The sequence below is a fragment of the Puma concolor genome, chromosome C2 (genome assembly GCF_028749965.1).
Source record: "Puma concolor isolate L17-30 chromosome C2, mPumCon1.1.hap2, whole genome shotgun sequence".
In the NCBI taxonomy this organism is placed as follows: domain Eukaryota; kingdom Metazoa; phylum Chordata; class Mammalia; order Carnivora; family Felidae; genus Puma; species Puma concolor.
This window is the reverse complement of record NC_141675.1, coordinates 134,188,268-134,205,930: the sequence shown is the minus strand read 5'-3', so window position 1 is coordinate 134,205,930 and position 17,663 is coordinate 134,188,268. Positions and strand designations below refer to the sequence as shown.

Here is a 17,663-nt window from a genome sequence, read left to right as displayed (position 1 = left end):
TTATATTGTTCCAAGAAGTCATACAGATAACCAGTAGAGGGGTGCCTGGGTGGCTCAGTCAGTTGAGCAACTGACCTTTGATTTTGGCTCAGGTCATGATCCCAGGGATGTTGGATTGAGCCCTGCATTTGTGTGGACCCTGCTTTAGATTCTCTATCCCTCTGCTCCTCTCCCTCACTTGTGCATGCTCTCTCTCTCAAAAAGAAAAGAAGAGAAAAGGAAAAAGAAAAGAAAAGGAAAGAAAAGAAAAGAAAAGAAAAGAAAAGAAAAGAAAAGAAAAGAAAAATCAGTAAAGAAGTATTCATAAAAGCCCATGAATAGTCTCAAGAACAAGGGAGTAATCAATATCTTCAAACACTACCAAAAGTTTAAAGATTTTAAAGTGCCTGTTCGATTAGGCAATTAGGAAGTCTTTAGTAACAAAAAGAATAGTTTCAACATGGTGGTAGGGATGGTAGTCCATATCCAATGTCCAGTAAATTGAGCAATGAAGAAAAGGTCAGAAAGATGAAATCAATAAGGATAGATCAAATTTTCAAACATTGTGTTTACATATTAAAACAAATATATAAGACATTTATCTGTGGTAGAATATAGATCCAAAGTTAATTATTCTTAAGAGTGAGAATTGAGGATATTCATAAGAAAGCAACCAGTAGAGGGAAAGACTGAACACACAGAGGGAAGATACTTGATAAAATGAGGTCTCTGAAGAGGTGGGAAGGCTAAGAACAGCCTATGTTAAAAGATCAGGCATGAAAAGATATAAAGAATGGGATGGGAATGAAGCAAATAAAAATGGGGAAAGAGGTAACTAATTTTGTATTAGGATGTGGCAGATTACACTTTCTTTCCATATGTCCTTTAATAATGTAACCGTGTCACTCCCTCATCAAAAGATGGTCTTACCCTTGAATCTAGGCTGTGTTTAATGACTTGCTAGACCAGCAGAATGCAGTAGAACTGACATTCTGGGACTTCTAGCACTTCTGACCACATTTGGGAATACTTGATCTTGGGACATTCCCTTTCAGACCTAGACAACATGCTGTGAGCAGGCACACAGAGCCACTGGAGGCTAGTCCCATATAGGTGCTCTGCTCAATATCCCCAGCCCAGCTCTTAGCTTACAACCAACAACAGTTGCCAGCCTTGTGGGACAGACATCTTGGGCATCCAGCCAAGTCTAATCTTCAACTGTCTATAGGCCAGGCTGACTATCTTTGGTCAAGCTGCAATCACATGAGACACCCAAAATGAGAACTACCCAGCAACCCACAGAACAACTGGAGAAAAAGAATTGTTTTAAGCCACTAAATCTTAAGCCTAGTCAAGGCTAATCAGAACATAGAACAATGGGGAGTTAAGAGAGTTCAAGCTTTATTTCCTCTTAGTTGAGTAGAATGCAAAATGATTTGAAATAGCTAATATGCGCTAATATAAATGACACAGATAATTGATCAGAGTCATGTAGAAAAATTATTAAACACTGTCAAGGGCTCAATTCATGTCATAGACCTAAATCTGTAATGGCATCAATCCCCTTTATGATTTTTCTCTAGTATCATGCAAAAGATTCATATAGGTTTGAGGTTTAGCAGTGCAGATAATCAGAAAAGCAAGGGGCCAAGAGAGCAGAAGGTGGTGCTGAGAAAGTGGGTAAGCAGTAAATCAGTGCCTGGAAGCAAGAGCCTACTAATACTTTAGGCACACAGTCTAGGTCCACAAAAATGTTTTAATTTCTTTCGGAATCAGAAGAAAAAATAAACTTTTTAAGCCAAAGAAACTGTTATATTTACCTTTTATAAGTGCAACTGTAATTTTTCTTCCTTTTTTTAGTGGAGAAAGGGGCCCATCAAGGCAAAAATCCCTAGGTCTCATGAAAGTCATTATGTGGTCCTGCCTAGGAGGAGAGACAGACAATATGAGAAAAAAAGGAGGCAGTAAGGGTCAGAGGTCTTGAGAAAACTATTATGAATATGTAGTCAAATTAGGACTGCAAGAAACATAAAAGGGTAAGGGACTGTGATGAGGGAGTGGAATGGGAGAGGTTTAAGTTTTCAGTAAAAGAGAAGGGTCTCACAGGGGATGAGAAGCTCCAGGATATGGTGGTAAGTGGTGGGAAGAGAGGTGGCTGTTGGAGAGAAGACAGCAAGGACCGTGGTGGTTGGGAGGTTGAAAAGGTTATTAGCACTGAAGTGATTCAAGATGGTGGCAGGAGTTAGAAGGACTAGGATTTTAGATGGATGAAAACTTTTTTTTTTTTTTAACTTTTTTTGTTTTGAGAGGCGGTGGTGGAGGGTAGAGAGAGAGGGGAGAGAGAATCCTAAGCAGGCTCCACTCTACAGTGCAGAGCCCAACGCAGGGCTGAATCTCTCATGAACCATGAGATCATGACCTGAGCTGATGTCAAAAGTAAGACACTTAACTGACTGAGCCACCCAGGTGCCCCAGACCAAAACTTTTCACATAAAAACTGAAGTACTGGAAGAAACAAAATTTTTTCTTAGTTGACACTTATTGACAAAATTCACACTAAGTGGAATATTGAGAAGCTCCTCAATTTTTATAATAATAAAATATATTTCAAGTATCTTTCTACCAAAACTATAGTGAATTTCTTTCTTTTTTTTAATTGAAGTAAAATTGACATAAAATATTATATTGGTTTCAGGTGTACCACATAATGATTTGGTATTTTTATATAATGCAAAATGATCACAATGTCTAGTCAATGTCCATCACCACATGTTTACAAAGTTCTGGTGTGCATGTGATGAGATCAAGATCTACTCTCAACAACTTTCAAATATGCAATACAGTATTATTAACTATGGTCACCATGTTGCACAGGAATTTTTAAAATCAATTTCAAAATAGGAAAAGTATAAGCATGATATAAAATATAGATAGCAAAATGGATTGGTAAATAACATATGAATAAAATTGTTCTACACAACAAACACCAAAACCAAATGACCATTCAACAAACTAGGAAAAAATATATTTTCAATTCATATATCAGTAGAGGTCTATTTTCCTTATAATGTAAAAATCTGCAACAAAACACTACAAAGATAGGTAAGGGTTCTGCCCCCAGTTCCAATGTGTGAGGTTTTTTTCCTACTCCACCAATCAAGCTTCTGACACCAACTAGGTGTCCTACAATTCAACTCAATTCTGATACCACCCAGAGATAACATCAGATTCCACAGGTTAAGGGCTCAGTCCCACAAGACTACCCTCCACTGCAGATACCAATCACAAGTTCAGGTTAACAGTGCTTCTGACTGGCCAGCTATAAATTCAAGTTCCCACAACTCCCTCCTTAGGTTTGATTAATTTGCTAGAGCAGCTCACACAACTCAGGAAACCCATTTACCCACAAGATTACAGTTTATTACAAGAGATATTAAAGGATACAATCAACAAGCAGATGACGAGATATATAGGGTAAGGTCTCAAACAAAGGATCTTCTGTCCTAGTGGAGTTTGGGGCCCAGCATGGTGGCACATGGAAGAGTTCTGTTTCACCAACCTGGAAGCTCCCTGAACCAACTCCTTTCGGATTTTTATGGAGTCTTCATTACATAGGCATAATGGATGAAATCATTGGTCATTGGTGATTGATTCAACCTCTGTTCCCCTTCTCCTCTCCAGAGGTCAAGGAGATGGGACTGAAAGTGCCAACCCTCTAATCACATGGTTGGTTCTCCTGTATGTATGCATACATACATACACATATGTATACATATGTGTATGTATGTATGCATATGATTCTGTTTCCATAAAATATCTCTGGAAGGATATCCAAAAATTGATGATAGTTCCTTTCAGACAGAGGGCAGTGGGGGACTGGAAGACATAAGAGGAAGACAATTTTCATTTCACATTCTTTTTGATGAGGAATCACTTGTTATAGCCCTCAGAAATGTGGAAGTGACCAGAATAATTGAGGTACGGTAGTGGGTGTTAGAGTGGGGTATCATACAACTCAAAGAAAGAGGGCTTTTGGGGCATGATAGGAGAATCAAGGTTTGGAAGTAACAATGAAAGTCTAAGTGAATATCACCTCTGGGCCCCGAGATACAAATGAAGAAAGAATGGCTAGCATCTTTAAAGAAAGCTGCCTGACAAGTTATGATGTCAAGGAAAAGCCAAGTTTACATTAGAACAAGAATACAGTGAGTTCTGTGAAGAGATCACGGATGTTGTAGAGAATAGAATATTTCCAGAAAGCAGTAGAAAGGGTTGTGAGAGAGGTCAGCAGTGGGAAGCAATGAAAAGATGACTCAGAGAGGAAAAGCACAGAGCAGGATGAAGAAAATAAGAAAGAAATGCCTGAAGAGCCTGCATTCTAGACTAAAGGGTGACAGCCAATGAAAGCATGAAAGGAATTAATAGCTGACAAAGTTCTGTGAGTTTATCAGTGTCAGTTGAGCTTAGCCCAAGGTGACCCAATGATGTTAGCCTGGTCTGTAAGTGCTGAGATTACCACAGGCTAGAACCCATGTGTTATCAACTGTTTGACTATGGCATTTATTCTATGGACTCCTTGCACAGTGGCCCTAACAGAAATTCAGTAAAAAAAAAATTCTTTCTGTGCCACCACAAAATTCAACACTGGGTAATGTGGACCACTTGTGTGGAGGGCCTTTCTCCAAACTTCATCATCAACTTGAAATTTCACTTTCTGACCTATTTTTCCCACATGCTCACTCACTCACTATAACTGATCTTGCTTTTGCCTTCACTGAAACCTCTAGTCAAGTAGAACAGAGAAGAAATATTAGAGATCATCTACCCTAGTGGTTCTAAACTCTGGCTGCTCAATAGAAATCACCTGGCATTGCAATAACATGTTTGGACATTGAGGGCATTATGCTAAATGAATAAGCCAAACAGATAAAGAAATATTATATAATCTCACCTATACGTGGAATATACAACAGCAACAACAATGAAAAAAATATAAAAAACAAAAAGCCAAATGCATAGAAACAGAGAATAGATTGGTGGTTGACAGGGGTGGGAACTGGGGAGAATGGGTGAAGATGATCAAAGGGTACAAACTTCTAGTTCTAACATGAATGGGGAATCTAATGTACAGCATGATAACTGTAGTTATGTAGTGTATACTTAAAAGTGACTAAGAGTATAAATCTTAAAAGTTCTCACTACAGGGGTGCCCGGGTGGCTCAGTCAGTTAAGCGTCTGACTTTTGATTTTGGCTCAGGTCACGATCTCATGGTTTGTGAGATCAAGCCCCATGCTGGGCCCTGAGCTGACAGTACGGAGCCTGCTTGGGATGCTCTCTCTCCCACTCTCTCTGCCCCCACCTCAAAATAAATAAACTTAAAAAAAATTCTCACCACAAAACAAAAAAGGTAACTGAGATGATAAATGCATTAACAAGCCATATTGCAGTGATTATTTCATAGTATATACATATATCAAATCATCACCTTATATACCTTAAATTTACACAATGTTATATGCCAATTATATCTCAAAAAAATGGGGTAGAAAGTAAATCAAATGGCATGCTTTAAAACAAAAAACAAAACAAAAAAATCTGATTTAATTGTTCTAAGATAGGGACCAAAAATAAAATATATATATTTTAAGTTTACTTATTTATTTTGAGAGAGAGAGAGGCACAGACAGAGGGAAAGGGAGAGAGAGAGACAAAGAATCCCAAGCAAGCCCCACACTGTCAGTGAGGAGCCCGATGCGGGGCTCCAACTCATGAACTATAAGCTCGTGACCCGACCAGAAGTCGGATGCTTAACCAACTGAGCCACTCAGGTGCCCCCCAAGAATAATATTTTTTTTCACTCCCAATATAATTTAATTGTTTGAAGACAGGGACCAAGAATAATATATTTTTTTTAATTTCCCCAGGTCATTCTACATATAACCAAGTTTGAGACCTGATTTTCTACAATGCTTTTGTTATAAAGACAAGAAATTAAGGGAGATGACCCAAGGTCAACCCTCTAGAAAGTGGAGGGAGGGTTGGAACTCAGGTCTCCTTGCTCTCAGTCTAGTATTCATACCCTCTATTCATATTGCTTTGACCCATGATTCTATCCTTTCTCTTGGCTTTACTTGGCTCTTTACCCAACCTTAAAGCAGCAATCAAAAATACCAAAATGTGACCAGCATGACCTTCACATGGATCCACATATCCAGCTCTCAGCAACTGTGCAAGCCCAAACATCAACTTCGGTTCCACTGTAGGCTGCCATGCAATGCTTGAGAAAGTCACTTTATAGTGCCACTTGCCATCACTATATAATTCGTGATTTCTAAACTCTGAATCCTCATTCTACACAGCCATCTTATTTCACCCTACTTTGTTCCTTGTCATGTTACCCAGAGAGGCTGCTCCAAATTTTTCCTATGTGCCTTCCATCATCTGCCCTAGCTATATACAGCCTCAGTAAAGTAAACCATCTGAAATTAATGCTATCTATTTCCCTGGCCTCTCCTCTGTCTGAAATCATCTCTGTATTTAAACCTATCCACTTACCAAGTCTAACTTTTGTCTGTAATTGGATTCAACCCCTCTTGTTTTTCTCTAGTACATGTTCCATCTGTCCCCCAACTCTTCTTTCTCCAATCAGTCATTTATTCTCTGCTGCCTCTTCTCTCTCAGCTTACAAATTTAGGAGCTTTTCCCATCCTAAGGGCAATCTTCCCTTATAATTACCACCCTATTAGTACCACCCTACTTATTACTATCCATATTTCTTTCTTAATAAGACACTATTATCCAGCAAGACAAGTTTAAATGGGTTTTATATTTGTAAAGCTCTTAGAAGAATACTTGACTCATAACTTATAGTAAGTGATCTACCTACCCACCTACCTACCCACCAATCTTCTATGTTATCTATGATGTTTGCTATCTATCTACTACCATACTATCATCTATCTACTATCATCTATCTATCTATCTATCTATCTATCTATCTATCTATCTACTATCATCTATCTGTCATATATCTACCCATTATCATCCAACAAAGCTTTATATATCACTCAAGGCCCTGTTCAAATGGCCTTACCTCTATGAAGCTGTTTCTTGATCAACTATGACAGGCCAAATCAATGCATGCTTTCTCTCTTTTAGCAAATCACTTAGAACATGGTGAATCAGAGCATTGCTTCTGCAGTCCAAGTGCCTGAGTTTCAGGCCTAGTTTTGCCATTTACTTACTACCTACTGGTTGATGAAGTTTGGGACAGGTCCCCCCCAAATATGCCACTTTGGCATAAAGGTTATTTTGAGTTAAAAGTAATCAAGATCCAGCAGGTTTAGGAAAAGCTTTTTACCTCCCCTACAACTGCCTAAAAAGAAATTAGATAGAGGACCTGCTCCAGAAAGAGCTGTCACCATAGATAACTACATTATGATATGAAGTAGATATAATAGACAGGGAGGAACCTAGCAAGGTCTGTTTGATCAATGTCCTCTCTGTCCCATTGCTTCTAAGTGGCCCAGCAAACACTTGTTTACCAAACATTAACTCTTTTTCATTCTTCTTGAGCATTGCATTCCCTCCCTTTGAAGTCCCAGACCCTTGGCCCTTTCTCCTTAGTTCAAGACACCTTGCTGCTTTCTTTGCAATTTCCATGTCTGTGTGGATTTCCCGTATACACACTATTAAATTCGATTTTCTCCGGACAATGTGTCTCATGTCAATTTGATTCTTAGTCCAGCCAGAAGGACCTTGAAGGGGACAGGACATTCTTATTCCCCAACAAGGCCTTGCGCTTCAGTTACTATCAGTAATATGGCAATGACAATAGTACCTAGCTCATCAGAGTACAATGAAATGTCATGCACAGTAGTATACATAGATATACAGCAACGACCAAATTGATGAGGTTTCTACAGCTGTGAAGCTTCATTTCAGAGGGTAAAGTAAATAATAAATGAGTAAAAATAAATGTTTATATATAACATCTTAGCTGATCACCTATTTAGAAGCCTTCTAAGAAGGTAAAGAATGATCCGGGGTCCATTCAATGCACTGGAGAAAGAGAGCCCCTGGTGGAGCAAACAGCATGTACAAAGGACTAGAAGCATAAAAGAAGCTGAAATGTTTACACAACTGACATGTCCTTTAACAGAAGCACTGCCAGTGAGGGGGAAAATAAAATAAGATGAAATTAGAGACAGAAAGCAGGCTCACAAACCATGGTAAAAAGATTTTATTGTATTTAAGTTGTAATAGGAAGAACTGAAGCATTTTAAGAGAATAAACAACATGGTCCAGCTTTTGTTTTTAAAAAAGAGTACTCTAGGGGCACCTGAATGGCTCAGTCGGTTAAGTGTCCAACTTTAGCTCAGGTCATGATATTACGGTTCATGGGTTTGAGCCCCACGTCGGGCTCTGTGCTGACAGCTCAGAGCCTGAAGCCTGCTTCACGTTCTGTCTCCCTCTCTCTCTTCTCCTCTCTTCTTCCCCTGCTCACACTCTATCTCTCTCTGTCTCTCAAAAATAAAAAAAATAAGTAAAAAATAAGTAAAAATGTTAAAAAATTTTTAAAAACACTAGAAAAAATAGAAAGGAGGGAAAGAAGAAAAAAGGAAGGAAGGAAGGAAGGAAGGAAGGAAGGAAGGAAGGAAGGAAGGAAGGAAGGAAAAAGAATGCTTTGGTTGATGTTTGTAGAAATGAAATATTCATGTTCAGACATTAGCCTAGTAGCAGGTAAGCACTTACTGGCAGATTATATCTTCCACAGGTAGCACCAATATATAGCACCAAGATGTATCCCATCTCGCATGTTCTTACAATATAAGATGCCAAGTCCCCTTCTTTGGATTGACATAGGTCTATGGCTCCAGCAGTAATAGTGAAAACCATATGACTTCCAGGCTAAGTCATAAGAGGCAACAGAACTTTGCCTTTGTTATTAGAACTCAGCCACCATATCGTGAGGAAGCCAAGCAGCTACACAGAAGAGCCACCACATGAAGGTGTTCCAGTCACTGTCCAGTGGAGGTACCAGGTAATAGCCATAATTCTCCAGATACGTGATTCAATGAGTAAGGCTTCATATCTAGTCTTCAGCCTTGAGCCAGTCCAACTAATGCAGAATAGGGCAGAGAGAACCTGTCCCTGCTGAACCCTGCCAAAATGCAAATTTGTGAGCAAATTAAATGTCATCATTGTTTTAAGTCACTAGAGTTGGGGGTGGTTGATTGCATAATATTGGATAAACAGAGAAGTGGGTTTTAGTATTAATATTATGTATGCTAATTGCCTATCCAATAGTCTTTCCCTCCTTCCTTCTGAAAAGCAGGACCTCAATTTTCTTTGGAGTAGAAAAATAACCAGTTATAAAAACCTATTTCCCTAAATGTCTTCCAGGTAGTGGCTGACATATGATTCACCTCTGGCTAATGAAATATAAGTGGACATTTACTATTTAAAGGCTCCCAGGAAAGCTATTGTACTCCTAACAAAAAGGGACAGATTCAGTTAGCAGGTATTTTATGCCTCCACCTTTCCTATCTTATTGTCCATAATTTAAATATGCTATCTGGAGCCATCTTGGTTTAAGTGCTTGGCCACTGAAGTCAGACCACCTGAGTTTGAATCTGTGACATCTCTGAACCTCAGTTACTCATTTGGAAAACTGGAATAACAACAGTCCCTATGCTATAGGGTTGTTTTGAGGGAAATAAATGAAGATATTTAAGGGGTTTCATACATATTGTGTGCTGAACAAATATTAGCACACTGAACTGTTATTGATTCTGGGCAGTCATAATCTATTCCTCTAATTTTGGTAACCATATCCTTATTTCTCTTCAGGGTAGGACATCAGCCACTCTCAGGCTGTGTGTGTTTTTTGGCTCAGGCCTAACCCCAATTCCAGGTGGTACACTGGACACAGGCCTGAGCCGTTTGACTCCTCATACTTCCCAGGCCAGGCTAATTCGTTGAAGGATGGATAAGTGACCCAATCTAAGACAAAAATGCAACAAGACTTCTGCTGAGACTTCCAAGACAGAGGCAGACATTCTCCACGGGTGGTCTTAAGGTTGAAAAGATGTAAGGTCTGGAACTGCTGGAGCCATTTTGGCCACCACAGAAAGAAAGGATGTCTTAGTATAGTGACAAATAGGAGAGCAGAGATGCTGGGAGAGAGAAATGGGCCGAATGGCATCACAGGTCAGTGTGAATGACTTTCAGTTACACAATCAAACCCTCCTTTTTACTTCAGTCAATGTGGTTTTTTTCTGCCCAAAGAAAGAGTTTTAACTGACTCAGCTATTATTATTGAAGAAGATTTTGTTGAAAAGATGACATACATAAAAATTGATAAACATAACTGAGATGTAATATTTTAATTACTCAAAATTATGCCAAGCTGACAATTACTTTTTCAGTTTGTATGTTACCTCAGTAAAACAGGAATAGAAGGAAACTTCCTCGTCCTGATAAGAGACATATATGAAAGTCCTATAGGTAGTATTAACATTAATGGTGGAAGACTAAACACATCCCTACTAAAATAGGAAGGGAAGGATGTCCACTCCACCACTTCTATTCAACATTGTACAGAAGTTCTAACACCATAATAAGGTGAAGAAAAAAATAAAAGCAAACAGATTAGGAAGGAAAACACAAATCTGTTTATTCATAAATGATGTGCTCGTTTATGTAAAAATCCTAAAGAAATTGCAAATAAGCTACAAGAACTAAAACTGAGTTTAGTAAGATAGCAAAATCAATATACAAAAAACAATTATATTTCTAGAAATTAGTATGAGCAGTTAGAAACTGAAATTGAAAATTTACCATTTACAATAGCATCAAAATTACGAAATGCTTATGAATAAATTTGATGAAAGAGGTTTATGACTTATACACTAAAAACCATAAACATTGCTGAGAAAAATTAAAGAAGACCTAAGTAAATGCACAGATATACCATGTTCACAGATTAGAAGACTCAATATTGTTAAGATATCATTTAAGTGGCAAGCTGATTTTAAAACTTATATAAAAATGCAAAAGATCCAGAATAGCCAAACACTTTGGGAAAAAAGAACAAAGAGAACATTTTAAGCTTTTTAAAGTATTTTTCTAGGGAGTCATTTCTAGAAGTATAGTTCTAGATAAAAGGCTGGAAATATCCATAAGAAAAACAAATTTAATATTAAAGTAAATTTTGCAGCTTAAAACCGTTTTAGTTTGAAATATTTTTAAAGTATATTAGTAGTTGTCATGAGCTTAAGAAATGCCTGAATGAGTGTATAAAAGATATGAACAGAAACTTTTCGAAAGAAGACATCCAGATGACCAACAGACACATGAAAACATGCTCAACACCACTCATTATCAGGGAAATGCAAATCAAAACCACAATGAGATACATCCTGACACCTGTCAGAATGGCTAAAATTAACCACTCAGGAAACAACAGGTGTTGGCAAGGATGCAGAGAAAGGGAACACTTTTGCACTGGTGGTGGGAATGGAAACTGGTGCAGCCACTCTGGAAAACAGTATGGAGGTGCCTCAAAAAATTAAAAATAGAGGTACCCTGTGACCCAGAAATTGCACTACTAAGTATTTAACCAAGGATACAAAAAATGCTAATGTGAAGGGGCAAATGCACCCCAATGTTTATAGCAGCACTATTGACAATAGCCAAAGTATGGAAAGAGCCAAGTGTCCACCAACTGACGAATGGATGAAGAAGATGTGGTATATACATACAATGGAATATTACTCAGCAATCAAAAAGAATGAAATCTTGCCATTTGTGACAATGTGAATGGAACTAGAACGTATCACACTAAGCGAAATAAGTCAGAGAAAGATATCATATGATTTTCACTCATATGTGGAATTTAATAAACAAAACACATGAACATGGGGAAAGGAAGTAAAAATAAGATAAAAACAGGGAGGGAGGCAAACCATAAGAGACTTAAATACAGAGAACAAACTGAGGGTTGCTGGTGCGGTGCTGAGTGGGGGATGGGATAAATGGGTGATGGGAATTAAGGAGGGCACTTGTTGGGATGAGCACTGGATGTTATATGCAAGTGATGAATCACTAAATTCTACTCCTGAAACCATTATTACACTATATGTTAATTAACTTGGATTTAAACAAAATTTTTAAAAAGAAAGAAAGAAAGAAAGAAAGAAAAGAAAGAAAGAAAGAAAGAAAGAAAGAAAGAAAGAAAGAAAGAAAGAAAGTGCCTGAATAACTCCATCCTTCAGACACCAGGTGAGAGTGAAATGGGATGGTTCATGAGGGTGCATGGGACTACCTGCTAGTGAAATATATGGTGCACTGGAAGAAAAGTAATCTAATTTGCTAAATAAATTAAAAGTTATAAAATTACTAATAAATAAAAAGAAAGATATCCTATTATAGAGAAGATATTTTACAAATATTTGATGCTTATAATTATTATGCCTTAGCAGAGCAAAGAATAGTAACATCAATTTTAGAAACTGTACTGAACTGGGAATCTCTATTAGTACTGGCTCTGTCACTAACCAGCCTTTGGACAGGTTAGTTTACTTCTCTAGGTCTTAGTCATTTTCGAAAGAAGGTTATTAAGGGATATAATTTTTTTTTTATTTTTTTAAAAATGTTCATTTTTGAGAGACAGAGAGAGACAGAGCGCGAGTTGGAGAGGAGCAAAGAGAGATGGAGACACAGAATTTGAAGCAGGCTCAAGGTTCTGAGCTGTCAGCACAGAGCCCAATGCGGGGCTTGAACTCATGAACCACGAGATCATGACCTGAGCTGAAGTCGGACACTTAACCGAGTCATCCAGGTGCCCCTAGGGACATAATTTCTAAGAGCTCCTCCAAGATCCATACTAAAAATTTTTATTTAGGCTTTTCTCTCTCTCTCTGTGTGTGTGTGTGTGTGTGTGTGTGTGTGTGTGTGTGTTTCAGCATTACTTCATTTTGAGATAACTTTTATTCATTTCTTCTCTATAGAATCCACTTCCTTGTAATCTACATCTTTTTAGAGAACAGTACTATGGGATTGTGGTTGTTTTGAAGGAATCAGGGGCTATAAAATGGTATCCTCTTTCATCCAGGACCAGTAAAGGTGGCCTTTAGCACATCTCTACCAATGATTGTGGATACTTCTATTTTTAATTCTCTCTACAGTCCTCCAAAATGCAGTCTTTGACACATCACATGCATGAGATACCACCATTATTTTTCTCTATTGATTTCCAGAGCAAGCTAGAGTATTGAAGGATAGGTAAGTAAACTAAGAGGTTCAACGTACTAAATGGAAATAGCTAGTTCAAGTTCACCAACTAATCTTTCTCTAGATACATCTGAAAAGCTCCCTTTGATATTTTTGTAAATCTGATTCCTAACTTAATAGAGAGCTATTTTGCTAAAAGGATTGTAGTCCAAAAAGAGCCCTGTTTAGGCTATTTCTTTTTAGTGCATAAAGACAGAATTCAAAAAGATAAGCAACATGAATGAAATTTTGCAGCCTTAAAAAGTATTTTGTCTTTTAGCTGTGATAGAATGAGGTACCACTACCTTATTCTGCCCCAGGCAGGACCCAGTTGGCAGATCTTCCCATATAGGGCATTACTATTATGTAAAGTTTGAGATGAAATCTCTTTTCTAAAGATCATACTCCTGGGTTTATGACCTTTTGAGATTTTCTTTCTTCTTCTGTTCAACTTTATTTCAGAAGACCAAAAGACCTGCTAATCTTTACTAGTGTATGTGAGGCCATTCTGAGATATAAGTTTCACATATATAAAAAACATTCCAGGTGTGGTTTCATGTTATACAATTACCTTAGCATAGGTTTAAAAAATTAGACGTGGGGTGCCTGGGTGGCTCCGTTGGTTAAGCATCCAACTTCGGCTCAGGTCATGATCTCACGTCCGTAGGTTAGAGCCCCACGTGAGGCTTCGTACTGACAGCTCAGAGCCTGGAGCCTGCTTCGGATTTTGTCTCCCTCTTTCTGCCTGTACCCCCGGCTGGCACATGTTCTCTCTCTCTCTCATGAAAATAAACATTTATAAAAATAAAATAAAATAAAATAAAGAATTAGACTTAAACTTTGGGACCATGTTGATTCTTGACTCTAGCCAGAATCTAAGCTCCCTCCTTCAAACCTTTCATACCTATCAACACAGGCTTTGACTCAAGTCTAACCCCTTTAGTTTTAATTATAAGTTATACCACTAATGACTACCTGAGTTACCAACCTGGCTTGTGGCTACTAAATGTTGCCCTTTGGAAATTTTTACCAGTTTGCCCTAATTTTCTTTTAACTGAGACTCCATATTAATATGCAACTCGTTATCTGTTCTTTTTATACTTCTTCCCATCCTTGATCTTTCCTAAGGCTGTTAACTCACATTGTATTCTCTTAAGTTTCCCTCTGAACCCTTAAACTTTGTATCTCACAGACTTTTTAAACTCAGATCCCAATTTTAACCTAAAGACTGTAAAACCCTTCACTCCTGAAAAACATGTGAATTTTGTTGACTCCAAACTGTCCACTCTGAATCTTTTACTATATGGTGCTAAAACTGGAAATATGTAAGTTATGTATACCTCAATTCTCAATCATGTTTGCTTCCTGTTGAAATTTCCCAAATTCAGACACTTTTTTAAATAGTAAGAAATAAATCCAATCTTCCTTCATTGTCACCATAATCAAGTGCTGTCTAGCCTACTGTGCCTTGGCAACACAAATGTGCCTTTGGCTTACAGTCTGCCTTAGATGGCATTAACATGGAGAAATGTATAAAATGACAATCTATAGAGAAATGTATAAAATGAAAAGGATATCAAGTGAATTTTTTTTAAAAAGGTAAAATTGCTAATACTATTGTATTGATCTCACCAGGTCTCTATGGGAACGAGAATTTGATATATTTAAGTTGTTGCTGGAATCTAAATTGATTACTGTACACTACATTTTCAAAGGTAATTCTGGCAATGTTTTAGTGTATCTGGAATTCATAAAAATTATTTCATTAAAAAAGAATCCAAGTTGACATCTGTAGGTGCTATCTCACAATTGAGTAAAAACAAAGTCAGCTGTTGCCTAACTGTAACAGTACTTTTATTTGACACTTCCAAATGCTTGGCGTAAAATGAAGCAGTGTGCTGGCCAACAAAAAGCAAAAGAGTGTGGAAAGCAATGGGGAGATGAAATTGGGTAAAAGCAAGACATTTTCAGTTCAACTGTTTTATCTTATAGTCTAAGACTATAAAAGCAACAAACTGTAAAACTTTACTAAACCGTTTACCACTGAATTCTACATAATTCTACAGTAAATGTCATAATCTATCCTTCCCTCATGAAAAAACTGTCAGTTCTATATTTAAGCTAAAGAGTCTACAATGCCAACATAACAAAAATCTATTTTGAGGATTAAATACATTTCACTATTCAGATTTCCATCATTTTCTTAATATAATACTGGTCTTTCTACAATTACCTTAAAGTCTACACTTAACGTCTCCATTTTTCTCAAATTTGGTTCACTTCCTTCAGCAGGTATGAGGGAGATGGGAGAGGCCTGTTTCTCTACATTAACTTTCTCTTTTCCATCTCTGCTTCCTTTATCTTCTTGATCTATGCCATCAATGTCAACTTCCGCACTTGCATTCTTTTTTCCACAATCCACCACTCTCTTGGAAAACATTTCCCCATTTCTTTTGCTCTCGTAAGAACCTATGACTCAAGCTGAATGGGGAGCTGAATTTACTAAAAGTATATAGCACAAGGTAGAGAATTATATTGCAGAACAATGCAAAAAATAACTTAGAAATGAATATTAGAACAAACGAAAAAAGGAAGGAGGTCTTCTCTAGATTAAAAGACTTGTGAGTTAAAACATTCAAATGTAGGGGCGCCTGGGTGGCGCAGTCGGTTAAGCGTCCGACTTCAGCCAGGTCACGATCTCGCGGTCCGGGAGTTCGAGCCCCGCGTCAGGCTCTGGGCTGATGGCTCAGAGCCTGGAGCCTGTTTCCGATTCTGTGTCTCCCTCTCTCTCTGACCCTCCCCCGTTCATGCTCTGTCTCTCTGTCCCAAAAATAAATAAAAAAACGTTGAAAAAAAAAACATTCAAATGTAATGTGTGAACTTTACACACATTATGAATTATGACTCAGGCAACCACACTGTATGAAGAAATTTTTGAGACAATCAGAAACATTTTAATATGGACTAAAGGTATTTGACAATATCAAAATGATATCAAGATGTGATTATGAATTTTGTTTGGTGTAAAAGTGGATTAAATTTTGTTTTTTTTAAAGTTCACTTTCTTTTTTAGAGATGCATCGTGAAGTATGCAGAAGTGAAATAGTAGGATTTCTGAGATTTCTTTCCAAATAGTCAGCAAAGAGAGAAAAGAGATTAAGCAAGTGTGGCATAATCTTGATAACTGTTAAATCTTGATGGATATGGATTGTGCTATTCTTTTTTTGCAGGTGTTTAAATTTTTTCATTTAATACTATTTTCAAATTCAAAAATAAAAAATAATATATTCCTCTTTTTAAGAGTCCTTATTAATCCTGAATCTTAGAAATTTTCATCTGAGTGTCTTCTCCATTCAAGAATTGTCCAATATATTTTTTAGTTGTTTTGATTTCTTCTTAGATTCTAGCTCTTAATCTCCTGGCTGTATCTAACCCTCAAATGCACATTATTTCCCACTCAGAATGCCTTAGAGATCTCCTGGGTTATTCTCACTGTACTCAGAGAGCCTGATACCCATAAACAAAACAACTCACCCAGGTGTTTTTCTAAACAAAAGCTATTTATCCTGTAAGTTCATTGACATCCCCTCTCTCCACAGACAGAACTTATCATTCTCCCCTTTGTGTTTTCATAGCACTTTAAAAATAACCCATATTGAAACATTAAAATTATGTATTATTATTTTACTTGTCTGTCTTCCCTAGTAAATTGTAAGTTCCTTGAGAACAGCAACTGTGATGGCTAATTTTATGTGTCAACTTGACCGGGCCAAGTGGTGAGCAAATATTTGGTCAAACATTATTCTGAGTTTCTGTGAGGGTGTTTCTGAATGGGATTAACATTTAAGTCAGCAAACTGAGTAAAGCAGATTGCCTTCCATTATGTGGGTGGGCTTCATCTATTCACTTGAAGTCCTGAGTAGAACAAAATAGCTGACCCTTCCCCAAGAGAAAATTCCTCCTGCCTGACTGCTTTCAAACTGGGACACTGGCTTTTCTCCTGCCTTCAGACTCTAACTGTAACTAACATCAGCTCTCCTGAGTTTTGAACCTGCTGACCATTAGACTAGAAATACACCATTGACTCTCCTGGGTCTCTAGTTTACCGATTCATCCTACAGATCTTGGGACATTTTAGCCTCCAAAATAATAACATGAGCCAATTCCTTATTTAAAACCAACCAACCAACAAACAAACAAACAAAAACTCTTTAATATGTATACATCCTATTGGTTGTTTCTTTGGAGAACCCTAATTAAAAAAAACAAAAACAAAAACTCAAATCTTATGCATTTCTAATGAACTAGAACTTGGCACAGTGACTAACAAGAAGTAGATGCTTCTTTTTAATGGTTTGTTGAATCACCTGGCATTTTAATATAGTGCTTTAATGGTCTAAATGTAAGA

General features: G+C 37.5%; 1 long non-coding RNA gene across 6 annotated transcripts in view; it reads right to left on the bottom strand.

The window, feature by feature from the left end:
* Positions 1-17,663, bottom strand: part of LOC147577548 (uncharacterized) — a 57,797-nt gene that overhangs the window by 26,487 nt on the left and 13,647 nt on the right. The window contains exons 1-2 of one of the 6 annotated variants that reach the window (XR_015240386.1): positions 8,735-9,642; positions 1,800-1,903 (exon numbers count right to left, since the gene is read on the bottom strand). The exons of 2 other annotated variants lie outside the window; for them this stretch is intronic. This is a non-coding gene — a long non-coding RNA (uncharacterized LOC147577548). Of the gene's footprint in view, positions 1-1,799; positions 1,904-8,734; positions 9,643-13,826; positions 14,046-17,663 lie in introns of those variants that run through there. 3 more of the 6 variants (XR_015240387.1, XR_015240390.1, XR_015240388.1) reach the window with 3 other exon arrangements.